The 18,954-nt window shown below is 40.8% G+C and overlaps 1 long non-coding RNA gene across 1 annotated transcript in view; it reads left to right on the forward strand.

Moving 5' to 3' along the window:
* Positions 1-18,954, forward strand: part of LOC142827252 (uncharacterized) — a 108,123-nt gene that overhangs the window by 64,564 nt on the left and 24,605 nt on the right. The window lies entirely within an intron of this gene.

An 18,954-nucleotide genomic window follows, 5' to 3' on the forward strand; every position in this document is an offset into this window, starting at 1 on the left:
ATCCAAAGGGGAAAACCTCATTATAAAAGATCCAGGGGAGAAGAAAGTGGGATCTAGGGGAGAGGAAAATTTCCTTTCTAGAAAGGGCCTAGGGAAAGCAGACTAGCAATGGCCCAGGGATGGAACTAGTTCTTATGGTGAGCCCTGGAAAAAGGAGCAAGGCATAAAGAGACACTCCTGAGGGAATGGGTTAGCAATAGAGAAAAAAGAATCTGTGAGGACGTAGGAAGAAGCCAGAGGCCTGGGAATCAGATAAGAGGCTATATTTAGCACAGGCTGCAGGAAAGTAGCACAAATAGTTCAGGTAGAATGTAGCCCAGGGAAACAGTGACACATCTCATGAAGCAGAGCAAGCTGCTTAATACAGGTCCCAGAAAAGCAGTTAGAAGGTGGGCCTGGATTCCATTACCAAACTGAGGAAGGGGTGTTTGAGCCTGACATAAGGACTTTAGAGCCCAGGGTGTGGTTGAAGACTGAGCTTAAAGGACAGGTTAAGGAATAGCCCAAAAGGAGGCAGAAGGAGCTTTTGAGTTAGATTGTTTTTTGGACTTTTTTGTATTTTTTTTTTTTTTTACTCCTGAAGGGGACCAGACCTGATGAGACTTAGCCCAAGGGCTGAGTCACAAACAGAACCAGTCATCATAGGGCTAAAGAGTTGATCAACGGTGGATGCTAAAGACGAAGACCTCTATAGTGCCAAGATCTGATACCTAGGGAGTGGTACAGCTGAGAGTATAACCACTTCCAGTAATCAAAAACATTCATAGAAATACAAGCTTTTGTGTTGACAGGGTGTTCTCCATGAGGGGCTATCAATCCCCTTCTTGGTTTGAAATGACTCCAATGTGATGGACTTCAGTGTACACCTCTGATTCCATCTTTTTTTCTAGATCTTTCAATAATCACTTTACTTTGTATTATATAAACCCAAATAAAAATACATACATAAACATACAGGCGTCTATTTAAAATAATGAAAAGATTCAGGGGATAATTTTGGCTGGAGTGTGATTTTTTTTTTTCAAGTCTCTCTTCTCTGGTGGTAGTTGAGACGTTCCAGAAACTGAGACAAAATGTTCCAATACAGTACTCCCCTTTTAGTGCTACTGCATATGAGAGAGTCCAAAGACACCTTAGTTTTTGGGGAAGAATATGCAGAATGACATCTAGATTACATAGGTCAGATCACTGCTGGTATAAATTAGGTACTCCATAGACATTTATTTCATATATCATTTGAGGATCTGGTTCTAATACGTTGGGTTTCCCTAGCAGGTTTCTGTCCACACTAGATTTGTGCAAGTCTCAGAAGGCTTTGGCAGAGTTGAGAGATACAATCATAGAGCTGGAAGAAACCTCAGGAGACAGAGTCCAACCCCCTGCCCAAAGCAGGACCAATCCCAACTAAATCATCACAGCCAGGGGTTTGTCAAGCCAGGATCTGAGAACCTTTAGGGATGGAGATTCCACCACTTCCCTAGATAACCTATTCCAGTGCTTCACCACTCTCTTAGGGTACGGCTACGCTGCATGCTTATTTTGGAATAAGATATTCTGGAAAATATATTCCAACATAGCTTATTTTGAAATAGAGCATCTGCGCTACAGGGAAGCCTCAAAATTAGTCTGAGGCAGGCTCCCCTAATGTGGACATGCTATCTCAATATAGAGCCCCAGGAAGCATTGGAGAGAAATTAGTTAGAATGGTCCTAGTGAGGAGCTGTTTTGAAATAGCAGCAGTGGAGTGTCCACACTGCAGCTACTTTGAAATAGCTATTTCGGAAAGGAAGTTAGTCCTTGTGGAATGAGGCTTACAGAAGTTGTAATAAGCTGCCCACTATTTCGAAATAACGGAATTACTGTGTAGATACTCCCATTGTTATTTCAAAATAACGGTAATTATTATGAAATAACAGTACAATGTAGATGCACCCTTAGTGATATAGTTTTTTCCTAATACCCAACCTAGATCTCCCCCCTGCAACTTGAGACCATTGCTCTTTGTTCTGTCATCTGTCACCACTGAGAACAGCCTTTCTCCATCCTCTTTAGATCTCCATTTAACGTAGTTGAAGGCTGCTATCAAATCGCCTTTGACTCGTCTTCTCTCTAAACTAAGTAAGTCCAGATTCCTCAGCCTCTCCTCATAAGTCATGTGCTCTAGCCCCTAATCATTTTTGTTGCCTTCCACTGGACTTTCTCCAATGTATCCATATTCTTTCTGTAAAGGGATGCCTAGATTTGGATGCAATTCTCCAAATGTGCCCTCCCCAGTGCCAAAAATAAAGGGGAATAATCACTTCCCTAGATCTGCTGGCAATGTTGCTACTAATGTATCCCAATATGCCGTTAGCCTTCTTGGCTACAAGGGCACACTGTTGACTCATATCTAGCTTCTCATTTTTCTGGTGAACTGCTGCTAAGCCAGTTGGTCCTCTGCCTGTAGCAGTGCTTGCGATTTTTCCATCCTAAGTGCAGGACTCTGCACTTTTCCTTGTTGAACCTCGTCTGATTTCTTTTGGCCCAATTTATCTAAGTCACCCTGGATGCTATTCCTACCCTCCTACATACCTACCTCTCCCGCTACATTAGTGTCATCTGCAAACTTGCTGAGGGTGCAATCCAACCCCACCATCCAGGTCATTAGTAAAGATATTGAACAAAAGTGGCCCCAGAACTGACCATTGGGGTACTCTGCTTAAAACTAACCACCAGCCATACACTGAGCCGTTGATCACTGCCTGTTGAGCCAGATTTCTGTCCAGCTTAGAGTCCATTTTCCAATCCACACTTCTTTAACCTGCTGGTAAGCATAGTGTAGGAGACCACCATATCAAAAGCATTACTAAAGTGAAGGTATATCATGTTCACCACTTTCCCCATATCCACAGAGCCAGTTACCTCATCATAGAAGGCAGTCAGGTTGATCAGGCATAACTTGCCCTTGCTGAATCCATGTTGACGCTTTCTTGATCACTTTCCTCTCTTCCAAGTGCTTCAAAATGTATTCCTTGAGGATTCCCTCCATGATTTTCTGGGGACTGAGGTGAGACTGAGGTAGAAAAAGATCAGCAGCAGCTCAGGGAGGGTTATTAGGTTTTGCCAAAAGGGTAACCAGAATTGAAATAATTAAAATGGTTGTAATTCACATCTTTAGTTAGGACAGTGCAAATCAGTGTCTGGATATTCTTATTTCAGAAGATGAGTCTAGTTTTGACATAAATTGATCTTTTTTTTTACTGACTTTTGTTGTATTAAAGTTGGGCACACTTATTCTGAACTAAGTCCCTATACAGACTTCTACTGAAATAAAGAAAGATGCGAATTTTACAAGCCTTTTAGTTATTTCAGTTCCAGTTATGTAAACAAAACCATAATGTACAAGTTGGCATGCTCCCTGGCAAGAAAGATTTCTTTGATCAATAGTAAGAGGCCATATTAAATGATCTGATATGGCCTTAAACTATATGAAAAATAAGCTATCATAAATAGGAGGCACAGCAAGCTTGGAGCAGAACAATTTTCATTGGAGGGAATAATTTGGTTTCCAACATGCTATAACCATGTACAGGAAAAAATTACAGATAATAAACTATTTCTGAATCCCATAATTTTTAAGGACTTTAAATATTGCTATATTCTGTTTTCTGCAAAACATAAGGTTCCTTTCAGTTTTCTTTTACTATTTAAATACATCATGTCAACCAAGACAAAATTATTCTAACAAAAATAAGATAATCTGTTCATTGGGATAAATTATTTAACTGGCACAATTTGTATTAAAAATAGCACAACATGGGAAAAGTAGAAGTTCATCATCTTAATTACTATTGTTGGCTACAAATGGCCTCAAATTAATCAGGAAAACATTTTTTTTGGCAAAACAAACAGTTAATTCTCTAACCCATCAACATTTTTCTGCTTGTTTGGAAGAAAGAGAATTGAGCCAGATATTCATCTCCGGAACACTGAAGCTTTTTTCTACATTTGAAAGATTGTAGAAATGGTAATGGAGATAAAATTAACCACAAACCTTTGTAGAATTATTTACATTGACATTAATGATAGAAAGAAATAACCAAATTGCTATAAAATTCAAAGGTTGTTGATGTTGTTCCTTTATAAGACCAGATCTGAGACCAAAATTTTTCTGTGCAATGTTAGATCTTTTTTTTTCTTGCCGCGATAATTTCCACAGCATTAAACACTGCAAAGTATGCTATATTAAGAAACTGGTTTGTACTGTTTATTTAATAACTAGCAGGTGAGGCCCGTTGTTGACTGAGCAAAGCCATTTTTAGTAGATTACACATAGGAAAGTTCAAGAAATGAAATATATGTTATAGAATTTTGTATTAATGTGCTTGCAAGTGGAAGTAAAAGAACAGTTTTCAACTTCAACCATCATTCATTTTATTGAATAATTACCATACATAGTAAATTTGAATTAGAAACTCTTAGTGAAGAAAATTAATTGGTGTTGGTTGAAATAAATATAAAAATGAATCAAAATAAAATAAAAAAATCACTGGTTCATAAAAATCTTTAGACAATGATATCAAGCAATCAATTCTGATTCTTAATGATATTTATTATATTAGTAGGTATTACGCAAATACATTCTAAATAACAAAAGAAATATGAACACCAAAAAATGTTAACTCCTATCAAGTAAAGCTTCCGTTACTCTTTGCGTAACTAATTTGAATTATTTTGTGATATGTAACAGTAACATTTTCTTCTCACTAAAGTGACAGTTGAATAGGCAACTTGATTTTAATTTTGTTAGCAAATATTTTTATGAACTCTAATCATAGTAGTCATAACTTTTTTTCTACTGAAAAATAAAAATTATTTAAACTTTCACCCAGCATATTAAATAGTAGTGCATTCAGCTAATTTAAGGACTGTTTATGCAAACTTTGGTATCTGTAGGTAATTGTGAAGTATGACTTTATTTTGCACAAACAAACTCTTCAAAATCTATAGTAGATAATAACCCCTAAAATTAGTGCGCAGCAACAATTTGCGTGAGCTATAAATTTTCTGAAATGGATTTTAAAGACTGTTGTCAGGATAAGGCAATGTATTATCTAATCTGAAAAATGGTACATTTAAAACTACTCTTGAACATGTGAGAACAAGGTGAGGAGGTTTCCTGGTTGGCAGTGAAATGTTGGCTTTTGGGTCTTTTCTCTAGGTCAGTGTTTCCCAATTGGTGTTCCGGGGAACCCTGGGGTTCCGTGAAGCAAAATGAGGGGTTCTGCAAGGAGCCGGCACTCCCCCACCCCTTCTGAAAGAGAGAGCGAGCTGGCTAGCCAGCAGAGGCATGGGCAGCGAGTTATATGGGCTCGTGGTGCCCATGATCCACCAATATTTGGAGCTGGAGCGGGCCCCGGCCCCCCGAGTGTCCTCCCACCCAGGCCCCAGAGCATCTCTCCCTCATCCCCAACCCCTGTCCTGTCCCGTCCCTGCCATGCACAACCTTCACTGAGCTCCCCCTTGCCGGCTGCTGCTGCCCTGTGTGGCGTGCTCAACCCGGTGGGCGGGGAGACGCCCTGGCGTGACGTAACGTCACGGCTTGGGATTTTAAAACTGCTGGAAACTGCATTGCACCGCACAGCTGAGTTGCAGGTTCCGAGTCTGGGGATGGAGCGCAGACTCCAGCCCCACAAAGTGGAAGGCAGAAGGTAGGGGAAGGAAGAGGAAGCTGGGAGAGGAAGGGGCTTGTGCAGAGGGGGAAGAGAGGAGAAGGCACCAAAGGGACAGGGTAGAGGAGAGACAAATGCCAGGGGGCCAAATGCAGACAATGAGGAAAAAGGCAGGAGGGGAGGTGTCCGTGGGAGGGGGGACAGGGTGATGCTGGGAGGGGGAAGGGGAGAGGGTAAGGGCATTGAGGGCTAGAGGATGGAGGTGCTGGGAGAAGGCTTGAAAGAAGGGGTGGGCATAAGGAAGGCTGGGATGGAGCAAGTCATATGTGAGGGCACAGGGACATGAGGATGGTGAGGGGGTGGGCATCAGAGAAAAAGAGGGCAAAGGAGGTAGGGGCAGTAAGGGAAGGGGGAGGCAACAGGAGGGTGCAGGAGTAAGAGAAGGTGCAAGTTCCAGGGGATTCTGGGGATGAAGCAGAAGGGCAGACACCTGCAGGGGAGGGACCAGCACCAGAGGAGAGGGGCAGGGCAGGTTTAAGGAGGGAGGTGTTAGGAGGAGGGGTAGCTCACATGATCAGAGTGGGGCTACTGGAGGAGTGGGCACTGGGAGGAGAGAAGGGCTGGTGGAGGGGGGCAGGTCTCAGGAAGGCTGAGGGCAGTGAGAAGGGCAGGAGTCAGGACAGCAGAGGAGGGTGAGGTGTTGGGATGCAGCAGGCACCAGGGGAGCTGATGGAACAAGGGGAGGACACATGTGAGCAGAAGAAAAGGTAAAGGGTTAAAAAGATTTACTAATAACTTGGGTGCCACAGTGGCATATCCAAACAAGCCACATGAACTCAGTACTGGTGCACAACACAAAATTCATTTTGCTCATGCGAGGAAACTTCTAGGCTACGTCTACACTGGCGTTTTCTTGTGCAAGAACACGTCCACACTGCCATGTGCGAGCTGTGCTGTTGCCCAAGAGTTGTGAACGCTCTCTTGCCCAAGAAAGTGCTGATGACCATTTTAGCCATAGGGCTTTCTCGCACAAGAAATTCATGTCGCCTGTCCACACTGGCCTCTTGTGCAAGAACAGTTGTGCAAAAGAGCTTATTCCTTAGCAGGAGCATCATAGTTCTTGTGCAAGAAGTCCTGATTTCATACATGAGAACGTCAGTTTACTTGCGCAAGAACACACGGCCAGTGTAGACAGGAAGCAAGTTTTTGCACCAGAGTGGCTGCTTTGGCGCAAGATCACGCCAGTGTAGACACAGCCAAGGGAAGGGAGGGAGGCAGGGGCAGGGAATCAGCGCTGGCTCAGCATGTCTGCATGGTTTGTGGGAAGGTGCAGGGAAATTGAGCTTAGTTGGGTTGCAGAGTGGGGAGACTGGGCTGGGCTGTGGTGTAGGGGTATGTGTGTGGACCTCACAGCTCAGTTTGGCTGCAGGAGGAGGGAGGTGCCGGGAATTGGGGCTAGACTCAAGAGGAGGGAGGGGCAGGGAATGGGCACTTGGCTCAGCAATTTTGCGGGGAACCAGTGCAGGGCTCAGCTGGGCTGAGGTGGATGGGGGAGGGCATACGGAACAGATGGGCAGCTCAGCTGGGCTATGAGGGGCTGCAGGGAACTGGTGCTGCACTCCCTTGGATTGTGGGGGATGGTTTTGGGGGAGGTGCAGGGAACCAGCAGGGGTGGACAGCTCAGTTGGGTTGCAGGGGATAGAGGTGCAAAGAAGCCTAGTGGGGAGGGGAGTGGAACCATGAGCCCTGAAATGACCTCCCCTGGTCCAAAAAACCCTCATCTGGGACCGATCAGGGAGGTTTAACTCCTACCCAAGTCCCCTCCTTGCACCTTCTCTCGTAGCCAGACACCCTACCCCCAATCTGCTCCTGCTCCCTCCCCCTGGCCAGACACCCTACATCCAGCCTGCTTCTGCACCCTACCTACCACCCAGACCATGCCCCCTTCTGCTCCCCACCTCCCTCCCAGAATCTGCACCCCATCCCTATCCTGTTCCTTGGCAGCCCTGCCATCCACCCTAGCACCACCCTGTCCCTGGCCCCAACACCCTGCCTCACACCCCAGGACTCAGCAGCACCCTATTCCTTTTCCCAGCACCCAGCCAGTCACCCTAGTGCCCAGCAGGACCATGTCCCTGACCCCAGCACCTTGCCACCTGCCTGCCCCAGCATCTTACCCCGCCACCTGAGCCAGCATCCTTCCACCCAGCAGCACCCTCTCCCCAGCCCCAGCACCCACTTTCACTCTGTCCTCTGCCCCCACCAGCACATTTGGGACCACATTAGTGAGGCTTGGGGGTTTTTGGAGGGTTGTTGGGGTTTTTTTTGCATCTCACTTGTGTGGCCCCAACTGACTTTTCTGTGGGTCAGTGACCCTTGACTCAAAACAGGTTCCTCACCCCTCTCATAAATAAAGACAATGCTAAAACCCTTTGCGTTTGACATAATATTTTATTTAAAAATGAAGCCAGGCCAACAAGCCCCCAACTGGGGCCAAACCCCCCATCTCACTGCAGCATCATAACACTCCTGCATCACCTGACCCCAAATCTGAGCCTATCATACACTGGAACCCCCTGTCCTGAGCCTCTTACATCCCCACACTCCTGCATTCCCACATGTCTTCTGCCACAACACTCCTGCACCATCCACATATCACAAATCTGTGTCCTGAGCCCATCATACTCACAACCTTCTTGACCTTAGTCCCTCACATATCCAGCCCAAACTCCTACACCCCCACATCCATAAGCCCATGGCTTGCTCAATACCCCAACCTTCCACCTGAACCCAACACTACCCAGCCTGGAGTCCCCTCCCCGAGCCAACATCCCCTTCTCCTGCATCCAAATTCCCTCCCAGAGCTTGTACTTCTCATCTCTTCCCACCCCCAAATCCCTCATTCCCACCCCACACCTCCTGTCTCAACCTAGTGAGAGTGTATAAGGGCTGGGGATAGCGAGTGATGGAGAGGAGGGGAACAGAGAGGATGAGGCCTCAAGGAAGGGGTGGGGAGTCTTTGGGAAGGAATGTGATTTTCATGCATCGATGGGGATTTTCATGAATTGGTGGGTCCCTCTCTCCCCCCCCTTTCTTTTCTTTTTTCTTTTTTTGTTTTGTTTGACAAACCTAGGGGTTCCTTGAAATTCTGAAAAACTGAAAAGGGTTCCTAGACCAAATAAAATTGGGAAACACTGCTCTAGGTAGTATTCTATTATCCTTTAAGTTTGCCTTTCTTGCTTATAGATTATGAAAAAGTTGATCAGTAGAGAATTCTCTGGTATTGATGTCCACTTCACCTGTAAGGCAACCCTTTCATTGATATTGGTATCCGGCTCTTCTGAGAGGAAGTGAAATGGATAAAATAAGTCCATATTCTGTTTTGTGATGCATGGGTGCAACTCCTGTGTTTAGAAATTAAACTTCTGATTCATCTGATACTCAAGCATGTGTGAGTAGTTCCATGGCCAATTAAATGGAGTACTACTCACATGCTTAAAAGTAGTTTGTGTTTAAGTATCTTATGGAATTGAGTTTAAAATGGGTATGTGAAGGTGGAGGAAAATGTTTGTTTGTTCATTTCTGTTGGAGTGTGGATGTTAAGATATATATATAACATACATAAATGCTTTCTGGTGATAGTTTAGAAAAATGATCATTCATATGGAGGAGTACAAATACTTCCTCTGATAGTTTTATATTATGTTGCTTGCTGTCTCTTTGAATATTCAGTGGGGTGTACAGACTACATCTACATGGGGTGTAAAGACTACACTGTTGGTATATCAGGAGCTAATATGCTCTGACCTACAGCTGAAGTTTGAATAATTTAAGAGACAGGTTTCTAAGTAGTAATGGCTGATGTAGGGAGTTTGTTCATTTTGTTTCTCTCACCAGTTTGAAATAAAGCCTGTTGCTGAAATAGTAATGTTCAGAAATCCGTGGCCAGATTTGCAAGAAGCTACATGAAGTCATAGGGCATTTGATCCATAGCTGCTTTACGTGTTTTTGTAAATCCTTCTAGGCACCTATACCAGGGTACAGGAGTACTTCCAAGCTAAAGAGTTAATACAGCAATCAGTTAACGTTGAACTTTAAGAAGGAGCAGAGGAAATATAAAGGCCTGACTGGAGGATGGCAGGAGACAGGATGGAAGGAGGAAAGGACAGCTGCATGGGAACTGGAGCCTCACCCACAGTTTTGTATGGACAGACTGTAGCTTAAAGCTGTTGTCTTTACTTAGTTACCTCTGATTATCTTCTGGTTAGTATCTTTGTAAGTTTTTGTATATGTGAACATGGGAAAAATGGTCCACAACAGACTAAATACTTCTGGGCTGTTTTATTTTGTAAGATGGGAAATCAGTGCTTCAGTCCTTAGGTACTCGAACTCCTTGTGAAAATCTGGCCTCTAGTCTTTATATAACGGCATGTGTAATGCTGTGAAAAGCCAGACATCCAGTTCTTATTGGTCAATCTGTAGCAGTCTGTTTAACCCCTTATTATTGTGGCTATCAGTATAGCTCTCTTGGAAGTCTGATCATGGCATCAACAGAGAGATACAACCATGCTCAGCATTAGAAAAGGAAAAAGTTTGTTTTAAAATGTTTAAAGATGTGTGTGTGTGTGTGTGTGTGTGTGCATTCCTTTACTGTAATCACAAGAAAACAGAAACATCCCAGCTGGAACTTGTATGTTGCTCTATTAATCAGGTCATTAATAGTCTCAAAGTGCAAAATTCATTTCCAGTTCTGTTCCAGATTTTGAATGACTCGAAGTTTGGGTTATGTTTCCTTGCTCAGGGTTTTGGTTCAGGCCCAGATCTAGTCTATTAATGGATAACTGTTACTAAACATTTTTTTTTTTTTTTTTTGCTGCTTGGGGCTGATAAGATTTAATAAATGGCAGCTGACTTATAATTGGAATGTTTTGAGTGTGCAAGAGTGATTGTATACAAATGTCATGGCAGCCTGACACATCTGTAAACAAGATTCCTATCTCTATTAGGCCTCATAGTACCCTGGTAGATACTCAAAGATATCTCCCCTTTACTCCTTCTAACTCTGAAAGAACTGTGACCTCCACCACAGTCTTCCATTAGCCACCTGAGAAATCTGACCTCATATTCATACTAGCCTGGCTGCCTCCTAATTTGGAGGTAAAGTTCTCTCAGCAATATTTTTCTGCTGGTTGCAGCCTCTGCTGGGAATCCAAAATCCCTCTATACTCTTACTCTTGTTGATGTAATTTCCTTTTTCCATCAATGGTTCATGTTGATTTGATTTGTTTTTTATTTGATTTAATAATCAATTGACTCATTTATACTGTATTTTGCTGTTTGTATAATTGACTCATTTATCTTTGTCATCCAATGCACATTTAGTGGATCTCTCCAGTTTTGTACCAACTGCATAAATAAAAATTGTTTTCCTTGCTGTATCTGTTAGGCACTATCTTGTGCTGAACGTTATGTCCATCTCCCTTTCAGCTATCACCTCCACACCTGCTGTACCACCTTTTACAACCCACTTGACTTCACTGTATTTACCTTTTTTACTTTCTGCTTTCCTAACTTTGCTCTCTCTGCCACATTTTTTCCCGTCGTCTTTCCTTCCCACCTCCTATTATTTCATTTCTAGATCTCACCCTAGAACTCATCTTGTGTGATCAAGTTTTCATGTAACCCCCCTCACCTTATTGATCACATCCTTGTCTACCTTATGCCTACTAACATCATCTTAACCTGATCCTCCTTGTATACCATTCTTTTGTTTCTCTTCTTTTGGTCTTGTTTCTCACTTTATCCCATGCTGCCTACTCCAAAGTAGGGTGTTAAATATTAGTTAATTGAATAGTCGATTAACCTCATGACTTCTTATCGGTTAGTTGACTATTCTATAGTCCCCGGAGATGGGGCCGGAAGCCAGTGCACCCTGGCCCCACCCCCAAAGAGCCCCCTGCCACTCCACACTGCTGCCTCTGTATCAGAGGCAGCAGCATGGAGTGCCAGGCAGGAGCTGGTCTACAAGGGGAGACAGTTTAAAAACTAGCTCCCCTCACAGACTGACTGCCTGTTGCCCCGCACTGGCACGAATGCAGCAGCACAGGGTGGCAGCAGCCCCTGTCAAGGGGAGGGGCTGAGCTTCTGGACCTGGCACAAGCTGGAACTGAACCAGGATGCCTGCCTGCCTGGCTGCTAATACACTTATAATGCAGAGCTGCAGCAGGGTAGGTTCCAGACCCAGCGCGAGCTAGGACTGAACTGGGCTGCTGGCCAGCCTGCTAAAAAGTTTACTGGCAGGTGTGTGTGTTTCGGGGGGGGGGGGGCGGATGCGTGTAGCCTATAAGCTTTTACTTATTGGTTAATCGACTACACATTACATCCCTACTCCAAAGCCTGTTAGTGGCATTCAGTATCTTCTTTCACTCCTAGTGCAAGCTGCATGACTTTTTTTTTCTCCCTTCACCCATGGTATATCTATCATCTACCCACAAGCCTTACTTTTCTTTTTCCAGTTGGACTACTGTCTTCAAAAGGTATTCTTCTCTCCCTTGTTTTCAGTTCTCTCCGCTGATTGTGTTCACGACTATCCTTTCCTTCAACTCCCCCTCCTACACATTTATATATGATCTGTTGAGTAATCTGTCTAGTGTTCTCCTGGTATACATTGTCTCGGTACTTTTAAAGCATTTTTGCTCCAATAGCACTTTACAAATCAAACATTAGATCCTTGTATCATGATTTATGGAGTTTGCACTTCCACTGTCCTCCTGTATCGCTGATAAGCCCTAATGCCTCATTCTTTCTGTATTTATTTTTACAGTAATATTCTGCCCTCATGCTCAGGAAAGTGCTTGAACTGGGCTACTGCCAAACAGTGACAATAAGAATATGCCATGAGGGATTTAGACTTACCTATTTAAGGAAACAGGAGTTCTGAGGCTGTTTCTGAATGCACTGCCAGATTTCCTATACCAAGCAAGCCGCTGTATACATTCTGAGCAAAATTCTGGTCTTTTAAAATGATAAAATCTATAAGCAAAGTCAGAAGAAAACTTTGGGGCTCCAGTAAAACTTCATATATAACATGCCAAGATTACTTTATTTCCAACTCAGATAATGTTCTCTAGGAAAAAGGGAAAAATTGGGTTGTGTCTGCTGTTTCTTTGGTATGTAAAATATATCAACCAACTGGCATCTGTCAAGCTCTTTAATCAAATGGAATCCTGTTTTGTGTAGCCTTAAATCATTGCTTGGCTTACAAGAGACATTATGCATGATATATTTTGCCTGTACTTGAAACTTGTAGAATAAAAAAATAATTCTCTTTAGAAAGGAAATGAGCAAATAGGAATTATGTGTTTGAAAGCAGAGAATAGGCCTTCTTAGTCTATTTATTGTTACTTGACATTTTATAGCTTTTACCATGGATTTTCAAAACAGTTTTCAACTAATTAGATAACTCCTTTTCTGTCTGCAAACTGTCTAACCGGTCTGGGTACAGTAAGCTTCTGGAATTGGGGTAGATGTCATTCTTCCTATTGATTACTCTAAAGTAAAAATAAAAAAAGCTCTGTGTGTATGTGCCTGTCTGTATATGTATGGATATATTTAAAACATTTCTGATATATCACTTCCTAAAAGCTATGTAATGTTGCAGTATGAAAATATTTTATTAATTGAATCATTTATGCATATTTTCATAAAATATAAAGTAATTTTAGAGAAGATCAATTATTTTACAGAAACAATGTCTATTTGGGGAGGTAGAGAATGTATTTTAGATGATATTTCAGGATCAAATCCTGTTTGAGTATAGGTGGCATCGGAGACCATGTTTTTCTTACACTACACGGAACTGGGGGTAATGTGGGTAAATTATATGTGTCAAGGTCCTCAAAAAAGAGGTTGGCTGGTGAAAGCATAAATTGAAGGTCATAGCTATAGTTCTGAGTATGATGAATTTGCCAATGTAATAATATTTAGCTTTTTGCCTTGTGTTTTTCATTTGTAGATACATATAAGAATGTGCACTGAGCTCTTGCATCCTCCTTTTTATGTTTGTAGATTTCTGTGCTTTACAAAAGCGGTCAAGATCATTATCTCTTTTACAATGTCAAGTAATGAATGCTTGCAGCTCCCATTAATTAATACTATAATAGTATAAGATTCTTCTATTATAGCAAGCACCCCCCTTCACATGCTTCGGAACACTGCACAGCAATGAAAATAGAAAAAGCAATTGTATATAAACATTGTACATACACACTAGATACTGCAATCCAAATAGTACATCATTAAGTATGGGGACTGGGAGAATGCTGCATTGGGAGTCAACATTCAATTGTTTAAAATGCCTTCTTAAACACTATTTATATATATAAAACTGAAAATACATGACCAGAATCAGATGTCTATGAGGATACCATAGCAGAAGCAGGTCATCCTCAAAACTCAGCTGCAATGATGAAAACTCCAACAGACCGTTTTTTCCCTGGACTATGATAAACGTGTATGCTAAAATATAAGGTAATGTCCAGATATTCTAAAGAGTTTTTTCCCCAAACATAGTGTTCAAGGCTGGTCCATTAAAAAAAATCCTGTCAGAAAATTTGTGTCTCATGAATTTTTCCATGAGAAAAGATGTTTTTGGTGGATTTTTCCATGAGGAAGATTTAAATGAAACCTTTTGTTTTGGATTAACATTAATCTCTGCATTTCCTAAGCAATATCAGTGCCTCATTGGAGTTGGAACTCTGGGTGCCTGATGCTTCTATCTCCGCTTCTGATTGGGCTATATTTCCCAGAATGCTTTATGGTTTCATCTTTTGATTGAGCTGCCACTGAGCATCATCAAGTTCTGATCAGGTCTAATTGGAAGCTTTTGGGTTCTCTTAAAAAAATCTTGTCACTTCATTTAGGATTCTAAATGGAAACTGAGCTCCTCTGAAAATTTGAGGCTTAATGACTCTATGTTAAGAGACATGTCAAACAGTCTGAATTAACACCTATGATGCATTAGTAAGCTAGGCTATGGAAAACAAACTAAATTTAGGAATTAAATATGCACTACTTTTCTGCCTATTTCAGGGACACAACACATGTCAATTGTAAAACAACTATTTATTACCAAGCAAGACAAAATTGATCTATCTGCTGCAACCATCATTCTGTAGTTCTCTGGAAAGGCAGCACTGAACCAGTCTGAACAAACTTCATGACTGCTGCTCTTAATTAGAACAATATAATAATAAAGATAATTCTCTCAATAAAATATTTTTGATAACAGCTTAGCATGTAGTTTAATACAATACAACACATATTTTCATAGTATGTTTGTTTCTGGACAGATACATCTTAAACAGTAGCTCTGAAACTTCCTGGGAAGCTTTAATTTGATTTTTAGTTTCCATTGCTGGAAACCTTTCCAAATATCTTGTTACACATCCTGCCACTCTTACTTATGCCAAACTCTGATGTATCTCCACAGACCAAAGCAGTCTCTGGTTTAACTCTATTAGTGTGAGTGCAGAAAATAAGGTTAAACCAGGGATATTTTGGCTCATTGCTTTAAATAAGAGTTTTGCATGAATAAGAGCATAAGTCAATGCAGTTACCAGAGGACTGAATTGAATGGGCATAAGTGAATGGAGTTACCAAAGAACTAGTTCAGGGGCAGTTGCAACTAAGGAAGGACTAGAAAAGTCTGTTCCTGGTAAATAAAGTAAACCATTGCAGGTCTTTCAGTGTTAATTATGTTGCCTCCTGCAAATAATTAACTGGACGTTTGTACTTGAAGAGTGAGCTTCACTGTTTTCTGCATCATCATCAGACTGGAAATTTTAAATTATGCTAGACTCAGTGGCCGTAAGAACACTTTAAAAAATAACGGCCAGATTCAAACTGTGTCTTCTGCTTAATCATAAGCAGAAAAGGAGCCTAATGGGATACAACCAGAGTCAACTGTTATTTTCTGCCTTTTAGGGTACAGCATTGATTTGTTTCAGCTGGGAAACTTAACAATGTATGTTCCAACCCCAGTATTTCTTCTTGGCTACATAGGTGTATAAATCCAAGCACTGCACATATTTAACTTCAGTGGAATTTACTGAATAAAGATGAAGGTCAATCAAGAGCTATGGGTTTAAAAAGTAATTCAGAACATCCACAGTATTGAAAAGGATAAAGTAATTGGGTTTTGGCTTTTTTAAATTTTTATTTTTTCACCAGTAAGTCAATACTATGTGTGGGGTAGGAGAGGAAACCCATTTTTCATCCATCTGTAAGAAACAAATTCTAACAACAAAGTGCCAGATTTTGGTAACTTTAGTCATGTTCAATAGTACCTTATTCAGTTATGAGTCTCATTGGACTCAGTGGGTTACTCATGGAAAAATCTGCCACTTAATGTGAGGAAAAGTTTTGGAATGTGGCCTCCAATAATTTCCTTTGTAACTCTCTATAAAATGGCCAAAATAACCACAGTAACTAATTGGTTAAATAAAATTTGAAATTTCTGGTCCAACTCATTTTAGAGTTATAAGGTGAAAAAAAATTCCAAGATTGTGAATCATTACATCTCTGGAATCATTTGTACAAGTTGCTTCACACTTTCCAGTATAATTCTACCACAGGCATGCTATTATAACTGAGAAATGTCAGGTGAATTGGTTTGGTTCTGGAGATGTTAGATATAGTTATAGGAACAAAAGGATAAAATTAATTTTGTAATGGAGAGTGACTTTCCAATTTAATTATGAATAGGTTAGCATTTTACTATTTAGCAAGTTTTTATGTCTGGGCTGATTATCGCTTCCATGAAATATTTCACAAGCTTCTTGCTTTGCATTACTTCTTGATATATTTAACCTGCATGACAGAGTGGTTTGATTCTTAGTAATAAGGTTAGTAAATCAGAAAAGCTAATGACAGGAGGCTTAGAGGCTCCAGTAATGATTTTTGAGCATGCCGAGACAAGAGGATGAATCATTGTGATGAAAGGATGATTGTGCCAGCATAAAAGCTAATTAATTAAAAAGACATTTTATTTTATCACAGAAGATTAACTTGGGCTGGAACAATTATCATTATGCTTTCCTTATGTGCATGAACAGTGGATAATATGATTACAAACCTCCCATTGGTTACATGCTTCTCAAGGCTGGACTGCAAACATTCCAGATTAGAATGAAATGTAGCAGAGAGAGATGGATGGAAATGTTTGGTGTGTGGGGAGTACAATTCTTGTCTTGTTTAGACTGGTGCTGCATGTTTTTCATTGTGTAATATGTTTGCTTAACTTTTGTGTCTGTTAATAGGTTTGTCCCAGTTACAAAATACAGCTCTAGTAAATACAGGGGGGAAGGGAACCAAACAACAGTGTTGCATTTCTTAACAAAAGAAGAAAAGCAGAAAAGAGCTGATAGCAACTTTTATTATAACTTCAAAATTGTACATATCTGAATGCTGCACGTGTGGTGAAAATTGCTCATGATTTTGTTTACTAATTAATATTGCATATAATATTAAAATATTTCAGCATTGTTGTGTAGTGGAACCTATCTGCCCACTTAGCACAATGGGGTCCCCCAATTCTGGTGGCAGCTTTTTGGACCCTGCTGTCCCATACACAGTAAATGATGGTAATCTGCCATCCTGAAACAGGTTACCTTGGATTTTCCATACCAGGGTGTAGTAGAATCTTACCACAAGGGAAGGGAGATTTAAAATCAGTTGTAATTGTTGGCATGTGTATATGGGCCTTTAGGCAACCCCAAAGGACTTGCAGACATGCTTTTTAATGATCAGGAGACTTACCAAACTGTCTCCTACTCACCCCACATCAGACACAATATTTCAGTAATTAGTAATCAATTACAGTTTTACTTTTGAGACAAGCTTGCTTCCTACTCAATTATTCTTAGCTCATAATAGCTGTGCTGACAAGTAGTTGAGTCATATCTTTTACAAGCCTGCCAAAAGCCACACAGCAAGCAGAGAGAGGCAAGACTTAAGTGAAACCATGTTCATTGAATCCAAAAGATAATTAGTGTTATGGATAATTATCTAACTGCTGCTACAAATTTATGTTCTAGGTATACAACAAAGATGCTGTTGTCTGGTGAAAAGGGTATTTTTAGTTCCAAGAAATAAGTCACAAGTACTGTAATGTTGCCATAGTACCATTAGGGATATTGAGTGGTTTTTCACATTTGAGTTTCAGGTGTTCAGACCCTTCTAAATATGCTGCAATGTCTTTACAACACCCAAAGGAATGAAAGTGGAGGACCTAAAGATCATTCATGCAGACTGGGTTCTTAACACTAAATGTCAAAGATCTTTTCTTAAACTCATATAATGGACCAGCGGCCAGATCCTAACTACATTGAAGACTATTTGAAAGATTAATATTAACCTTGAATGGAGTTGATCAGGCCCCTGATGGGTAGTTCCTGAGGAATGCATTCAAATTGTGCATATGCCCATTTGCACAGCTAAACCACACCACATCCAGTGCCAAAGGGAACGCTCAGAGGCTGTAGATTTAGATGGAGGTTTTGCTGCTATATCGTACTGTATTTCAGCATGTAGTGTATCATGGAGCATATGCCCAGTTGGGTAACATGCACACACAAATCAACCTTAACCTTCCCAGTTCCTAACTTTTGGCATTTAGTTGTTCAACCTTAATGTTGCTTTAGTAGTAATCTTCATGCTGCTGAGTAGCTTTTTTTTTAGCATAATTAAAATATCTGTACCATGTAACTAAAGTATCCAGCTCTATATAGAGATATCATGCCTTTTCACTCCATATAATCTTCATAGGAATATAAATATATTGTTCTGTATGCACATGTTAACCAAACACATTTGAATTGTTCATTCCAAATCCTTGAAAATGGAGCCTACTTATAATTTTTGGAACATTGTGTTCGAAAACGTAGTATTGTGAAATAGCTGGAAATTAATTTCATTTTGTTGTTTTCTATAAGATTTATTTTGCTTTTGGTGAGCGATCTGTCACATTGTGTAGATTTTTATACTTCACTTGTAACTATGAACTGGCCAGTTTTACTGTAACCCATAACTGTATTTTCAATTAATAAAATATATCTATTTTTAAAAGTTCAGCGCCTATATCACTGTTATCCAGCCTAGCAAAATTGTCTATTATAATGATATATGTCATAGTGAAGAAAAGATTCATCTTAAATAATCTGAATTTCATTCACTTATATCTGTGAAAACAAAGTCAGAAATAATTAATCATTTTTGCTTGGTGGCTAAATCCTTCTCAAGCAGC

The sequence above is a fragment of the Pelodiscus sinensis genome, chromosome 2, assembly GCF_049634645.1.
Source record: "Pelodiscus sinensis isolate JC-2024 chromosome 2, ASM4963464v1, whole genome shotgun sequence".
NCBI lineage: Eukaryota > Metazoa > Chordata > Testudines > Trionychidae > Pelodiscus > Pelodiscus sinensis.